This window comes from Miscanthus floridulus, chromosome 5, assembly GCF_019320115.1.
Source record: "Miscanthus floridulus cultivar M001 chromosome 5, ASM1932011v1, whole genome shotgun sequence".
NCBI lineage: Eukaryota > Viridiplantae > Streptophyta > Magnoliopsida > Poales > Poaceae > Miscanthus > Miscanthus floridulus.
Genome location: NC_089584.1, coordinates 42,204,283 through 42,211,376, shown reverse-complemented (window position 1 = coordinate 42,211,376; position 7,094 = coordinate 42,204,283). Strand labels below are relative to the sequence as shown.

At 42.7% G+C, this 7,094-nt stretch overlaps 1 long non-coding RNA gene across 3 annotated transcripts; it reads left to right on the top strand.

The window, feature by feature from the left end:
* The first annotated feature begins 5,151 nt into the window (after nt 1–5,151).
* LOC136452061 (uncharacterized) lies at nt 5,152–6,683 on the top strand. 3 transcript variants are annotated; one of them, XR_010758738.1, is made up of 4 exons: nt 5,152–5,528; nt 5,617–5,865; nt 6,019–6,226; nt 6,376–6,683. It is a non-coding gene; the product is annotated as an uncharacterized lncRNA (long non-coding RNA). The 3 variants fall into 3 exon arrangements; XR_010758737.1 differs by lacking the exon at nt 6,019–6,226; XR_010758736.1 differs by having other exon boundaries at nt 6,019–6,683.
* The last annotated feature ends 411 nt before the right edge of the window (nt 6,684–7,094 follow it).

The window sequence follows — 7,094 nt, the reverse complement described above, 5'->3', positions numbered from 1 at the left end:
AGATAGAAGTGGAATCCATGCTAAATGAAAAAGTAAAATGAAAGAAAGAATAAAAGATAAAGTGTTAAGCTAGGCTCAAAGTTAATTTAGTAATCGTTTCCTCGGCAACGGCGCCAAAAAGCTTGTTGGTATATTTAAGACACACAAGATAAATCCATAAGCGCATGGATACCGCTGTAGCTTTCACCCGAAGGTATTCCAAGTATCATATCCATAGGAAAACGTGTGAGACTAACTACAGTCTAACTTAACTAAGGGATAGCAACAAGGTTAGGATAAATAGGAGCATAGAGATGATAACTAAAGTTCTCTAGTTCCGACTTGGGTAAGCTTATGTCTTATACTACTCAACTGGGGATATTACTAGGAAAAGACACCAGCAAGAGGATGCTTTCCTTGACAACCACATCCTACGTGTGCCTACTAGACGGGAGGTGGACTACAAAGGATCAACGAAGCTATATAGTATAGGCTAGATAGAACTTATATCACTCACTGCGATCTACCACCTTCCTAAAATGCAGGGTGCATCCACAATTAACCTAAGTCTAAGAACCACGGTTAAACTTATGATTAATACTCTACTCCCCCTAGGAATCAAATAAAGCACCCAAAAGAGAGTCATGAACCTGAAGAATAATATAAAAAAGATGCTTACTTGAATCATAAGTTGATTACCCAAGAAATCTCAGACGCAAGCTCAGGTAGAACTTGAGTCCGACAAGGTACAAGCTGTAGATAGAACAACGATAGGCTGGCACCTCCTCCAAACTCTTCCCTCACTCTCTATCTCACTATTATTTATAAGACTAGATCCTATGGAGGACTTCTCTTGATAGCTGGCTCTGATCCTTATGATATGAATTAGGGTTTTAGGATGGCTCCAGCGAGGGTGGCAGGGGCTGGTATATATAGGCTAGAGCGTCCAATGTGAGTTCTTAGATCAAACCGACTTAAAGGACGGTGTAGATGCAACCTAGGAGGCGGTGGAGAACGGACATAACAACGAGGAGGCTAACATAGGGAGCCACAGGTCGGGCGGCCTCTAGGTAGGGCCAGTCGGTCCCACATGTCAGAGGCATGGACTCCGCTTCGGTGATTCGCCTTCTGGAGTCTTCTAGAGTCTTTTCACGTCGATTACGCGACGAAATTTTCTAATTTCCTTTGACGAATAGGTCCCCCGTGACAGTTTTCTAGATAAACCCTGCTGAAAACACATATTCACCAAAACTCGTGGAATTTTTTAGTTTAAACCCATATACCTATGTTTGGTGATGGAATTAAGTATAAATACAGGTTGTTGACGGATTATAATAGATGTTAGTGACCGTCAACAGGCGCCTGCTGCGTGAGCGGCTGGAGAGCGAGGGCAGGTGCGGTCGCTGCATGGCTAGGCACAGGTTTCCACGTGATGTGGTGAGGTGGCTCGGAGCGGAGGCGTGGGAGCGGCGATGGTGGCATGACTGCTCGGGATCAAACGCGAGCGCGGTCCTCGAGCTACGGCAGCGACGGCACAAGGCGGGTAAGAAGGGGTGCGGCTACGGCCGCTGCATGCCCAGGCGAGCATGGCCACGTGGCGTGGCGTAGCGGCTAGGCTATGTGAGGAGCGCGGGGGAGAAGACAACCCTATAGTGGGGTTGATGATGGGTGGGCCCCATCTGTCGGTGACCCTGCTGCGGGGTCCCCATGTGGCAGCGAGAGGGAAGAGGGGGGCACAGGCTGTTGTTGCGGCTTGGGCCAGCCAACTAGGCCAGCTGCCAGCGTGGGAGGGGAGGGCGCGGCCAGGCCGCTGTTAGGCTGGGCCTCAGCGGTTGTAGGCCAAGAGAGAAGGGGAGGGAAAGAAAAAGAAAAAGAAAAAGATTTCTATTTTTTCTAATGGGAAATTAGAAAGAATCTTCACCCTATTTTGATATAAACACGAAACTAAACACACAATGGCAACCAATAAAACTGTGCAGCAGCATGAATGCAATAATCATTGTTTCTACCTTATATTTCTTTTTAGTTTATTTTGTAAAATATTTATCCTACCCTAGGAAAATTAAATACCACTACAGCTAAATTAAATTCAAACTAATTCAAATAAAAACTAAATTTCAGAATTTGAAAATTAGGGTGTTACAGTAACTTGACCAACCGACAAAAGATTCATAGAAAACTAAGGTACAAAAGAAACATTGGGTACAGAAAAATTGTAAGGATCCTTAATAAGCCTAGAGGGGGATGAATAGGCGTATATGAAAACTTAAAAACAACTAAAACAATGGATTAGTACACTGCCGGAAGTTCTAGCCCTCTTTGGAACTTCTGACAGTCGTAACTTTCGGCAGACTTCTAACGGACTTCCGATAGTTGTTGGAAGTTCCAACCCAAAATGTTGGAACTTCCGACGCGTACGAAGAACTACAAAAACAGAGTCAAATCGACTTTAAATTTAGATCTACGAACACTACGAGAAATATGTTGGTTTATAACGTTTATGGCATGACATCCGATGAAAAGGTCACTAAATCGACTTGTTTATGATGTTTGCTTTGGAAGCATTTCAACTTAGTGATATAACTAAAAAACGTCAAGAAAACGTCTTAAAGGTAGTCAAATTCTATATTGTGACAATATTTGCTCAGTCATAAACCATGACTACTTAGAAGGCGTCGATATGTATTTGGTGTGAATGAAGAGGAAAAAAATATTTGAAAAATGTTGAACCTAGTAGGAAAAATAGCGTACATAACCATTGAGCAAGTAATATATTTGGTGAATAAGATGGATTCTAAATAATTTTATTAACGCTTTGCGTCGCTCAGAAATGCCACCGACCGACCGAGCGCTCAGGGTCAGGCGCTTTGCGTCGCTCAGAAATATGCCACCCAGAGAAGGAAAAACATAAACGCAAAAAATTTGAGTACTCTAGGAATCGAACCCAGGCCACAGGCATTGAAGGCAGAAGGCCAAAACACCAAGTCAGCATCATATTTGCGCTACATGTCTTGAAACTACTAGACTAGAGTGTAGTAGATGAATGGACATAGTTTGAAGGGCCGAGGCCGAGGCGGAGTGCGGGCTGTATGCGCGGCGCCTGGCTGGCGGCCCAGGCCCAGGTGGAGTGCGCGGGGAGGTGGATGGGAAGGGTCGGGAGTCGACTGGCGAGGCCCCATGGGCCGAAAATTAGCCACCTGGTCGACACGAGGTCATTCATTTGGGATTTTGGACGAAGGTGGCTAACCAAATGAATTATTTGAGCAATCAATCAACATGCATAAAAACTATATATGGTGCATCAAATATATATCTATATCTAATATTAAAGAGACAAAATCCCTGCCACAAATCTTTTTGTTCTACCTCATCAGTTCTGTGGTTGCCGGGTCCATTTTCCTTTCGCTTTTTTTTTGCATATCCGCTTTTCTTTCCATTTTAATGTTCCATGGTCTCCATTTTGTTTTCTAACGTTCAAAATATTTGGACCTGATTTACTAGTTTCTATAGTTAAAATGAATTTATGTGTGCTTATCGAAATTAATGCCAAATTGAATTGTGCGTGCCACCAATAAGATCACAACAATATATTTAGGCTCATACATTTCATCTAGCATGTATCTATGAAATGAATGAAAAACCCACTTGTTTACTAAGGATAATTCGTCCTCCTGAATTATGATGGCCCACGAGCAGGATTATTACAGAAGTCGTTGTAGTATTACAATAGTTGATACAAATGTATTACATTAGAGTTTAAAAGCATAAGTTTTAGCCATCGAGGCAGTAGGGTAGCATGACAGATACCAAATAATACAACACAAAAAAGGGGTCACCCTGCCCAAGGGTGAGACTCAACAACTCAACTAGTGCCGGTGCTCTTCCTCCGGAACCGTCATACAACAGGGGCAAAAGCCTAATTGCTGCTGAGGTTCACCTGCAACATGGGTTAACAAACCCTGAGTACTTGAGGTATATACACAACAAGACTTAACCGACGTGAGTGGTAGTGTATATTGTTCATAAATGGATACATTTCTCACATAGTTATATGAAGCTATAAGGACCGTTTGGATCCTTAGAATTGAATTTATTTTAATAATCATAATTTTGACACATATTAATTAAGCTAATATGGTTGTATATGGATTATACTTGTATATTATTTTTGGCTATACGAGAAAGATACTTATGTGTTGTATTTCTACCGTAGGGGTGCGAGTTAAAGAGCGTGTTATAGGTTGCAAAGTAGAAACATGGAATGATGATCTATATAATCCATTTCCATATCTCACCCTATGAATTTGAGATAGGATTATGTGTGAACTTTGAAAAGTGGTGGGATGCCAAATTCCAAGCCAAATAGCATAATTTATTATGTAGATTTCAATTCCTTCAAATGAAAGGATCCAAACAGCCCCGAGATGTATCTATTTGTGGATAATATATACTATCACTTTGTTCAAATCATTCATTTCTTTTGGCAAGCTTATATGCCCGTATGGTGCCACCACACCAAATTTTAGAATTTTTTTTGACTACTTTATGATATTATTTCCTTTCCCTAACGGTGTCAACAAAATACAAATTCTAGTAATCCCTAACAAAACAATTCAGTTTCCATCAATTTTCACGTTTTGGTCTCAAGTGCAACATGCCTTCTTATATATATATATATATATATATATATATATATATATATATATATATATATATATATATATATATATATATATATATATATATATATATTCTACTTTCTGGATGTTGTTTGACTTTAAGTATAGTTCAACCTGGAGTTACTCTCCAAAACATTGCAGAAAATCAATTCAAACTTAGGAAATAGAAAATTACTTTGGAAATCCTTAAAATCCTAGATGACACTACTTAGGTACTCTACATGTCAAAATTGTATTTGGGCCCATGGGGATGATATAGACTATATATAGTTATTATGTTTCACCTTTTAGATAAAATGTATTTCAGCTAGCAAAAGAAATGGAAAAAGAAAAACATTACGCTATGCGGGCCTGAAAATGAAGTCTAGATTCAGCCCAACTCAAACCTGTCCTGTGCTTAGCCGTTAGATCAAAAAAATAGACGGCTGATATTCATTTGGGGTTGTATAAAGTCATCCCAAACCCTAGCCCTCACCCGTCCCTATCAATTTTCCAGCCGCTCCTCCTCTCTCCCCTCACGGTGTCCTCCTCCACTGCCGCTCGCCTGGGTCTCATCCTCCGTTGCCGCCATGGATCCGAGAGGTACACCAGCAGTTGCTAGCACTAGCACGCGCCGTCACAAGCTGCCTCTCCTCACTCTCCGAGAAGGCCACGGCGCCCTCGACCATGGAGGAGCCCTGCGTTGCGACGCCCTGATCTGGCGACGGAAGGGGGACTTCGGGTCGTGTTCGCCCGATGCACAGCTTTGCCGCCCACAGCTCCCTGCATCGCAGCGCATCGATCTAGTCGGGATCCGACGCGGGCGTGTCCAGATGCACAGCCTCGCAGCACGCCGCTCTCCCGGTCGGTGGCGATGCTCGGCCTAAGGAGGTGAGCACCGAGCAGCTTGTGAATAAGCTCCTTGTATGTACAGTCAAATCCAAAGTAAGATCTTGGTCTTCTTGTTTCCTCTCTCCAGCCAAGCAGTACAACCCCCTGAGATTTGGCGGCGGTGGCGAGCTAACTTGCCTGGCGTCCAGCGGCCAGCGGCCATTAGCGCTCCCGGCGGCGACGTGTCCCGAGTCCGCTCGGTGTGCGTCAGGTGGCCATTAGCGCTCCCGGCGGCGACGTGTCCCGAGTCCGCTCGGTGTGCGTCAGGTGGCCATTAGCGTTGCTGGCAGCAGCGAGTCTGGTGTCAATGGGCGGCAGCGCGTCTCCAACAGTCCAGGTGCGCTATTTCCCTGTCTCCCCATCAGCCACTAAACCATCTACTACTGAAAACAGGAGTCATTGTCCCTCTCTTTTTCTGAAGTTTAGATCCAACTCGCTTTAGTATCGTATAAAATTCCAGCCACTTATTAGGACCATTTAACTCTTTCAGGGAAACAGAAGGCTTTAACAGCAGGCTAGTAAAGTTATGAAGAACAAGTTCGCACAAGTCCGCTTATGTGCTTACAAATACTATCTTTTCTTCGATGTATACATGTGCATGAATCAGGTCAAGGTTGAATGTCCATAAACAGAAGCTGAAAGATGCTAGCGGCCACCACTGTTACCTTCTGATTATTGGTGTGCTAGTTATTAGTGAAGTACTGATCCTCACGTTAGCTGTGTTCGCTTGCCTAGATTTGTCGTGCTCTTAGCTGCCCTTCTTTTTTCATGCATGATTTTGTGCAGTTGTTATCGTCTGCATCACTGATTGTAGTATGTTAACTCGAGGCTTTGTAATTTTCTGCAGTTCTAGCGCAGGAACAAGATCTACAAGAAGCTCGCCAGGCGAAGGAGGGAGAGGAGGGAGCCCCTGCTGTTGCAACTCACCATTAGAATTGTAATGGCTTATTTTTCTGTGGTGTTGTTTGCCAGCTATAATGGCATATTTTTCTGTGGTGTAGTTTGCTAGCTAATCACAGTGTTATATTTTGCTGCAGGTCTTTCGTTAGTAGTTAGTAATTTTAATAGAATGTTATCATCAGTTGTAAAAAAAAAAAGAATGTGATCATATAGATGTTACTTTTGATTTGGTCATTACTGAATGTGTTTCTTGGTTATTTGTTCAGAATGCATGTTTGGAATGTCGATCTGAAAATAAAATTGTCTTTTGGTTTTGTAATTCAGAAAAATGAGGCCCAGAAAAAAGTGGTGTGGGCAGAATAATAAAAAGCATCTTGTGTGGGCTCAGTCTAGCAGCCCAAAAACTTTCACGTGGGCTGGCCCAAAAACTTTCACGTGGGCTGGCCCAAAAACGTTTGTGTGCCTAGCTCAACTTGATGGGTTGGGCCAAAATAAATATAGGTCAACAATGGGCTTGGTCAACTAGAAACCTGCTTTGAACATTGGCCTAATATGCTAAAAAAGCTTTGAAACAAGAAATGGGCCGGGCTAAAAATGGTAAGGAATTGTGACTAAACCAATTGTCATAAAATTTTATGACTTCAAAACCAACGTCATAAATTTGTG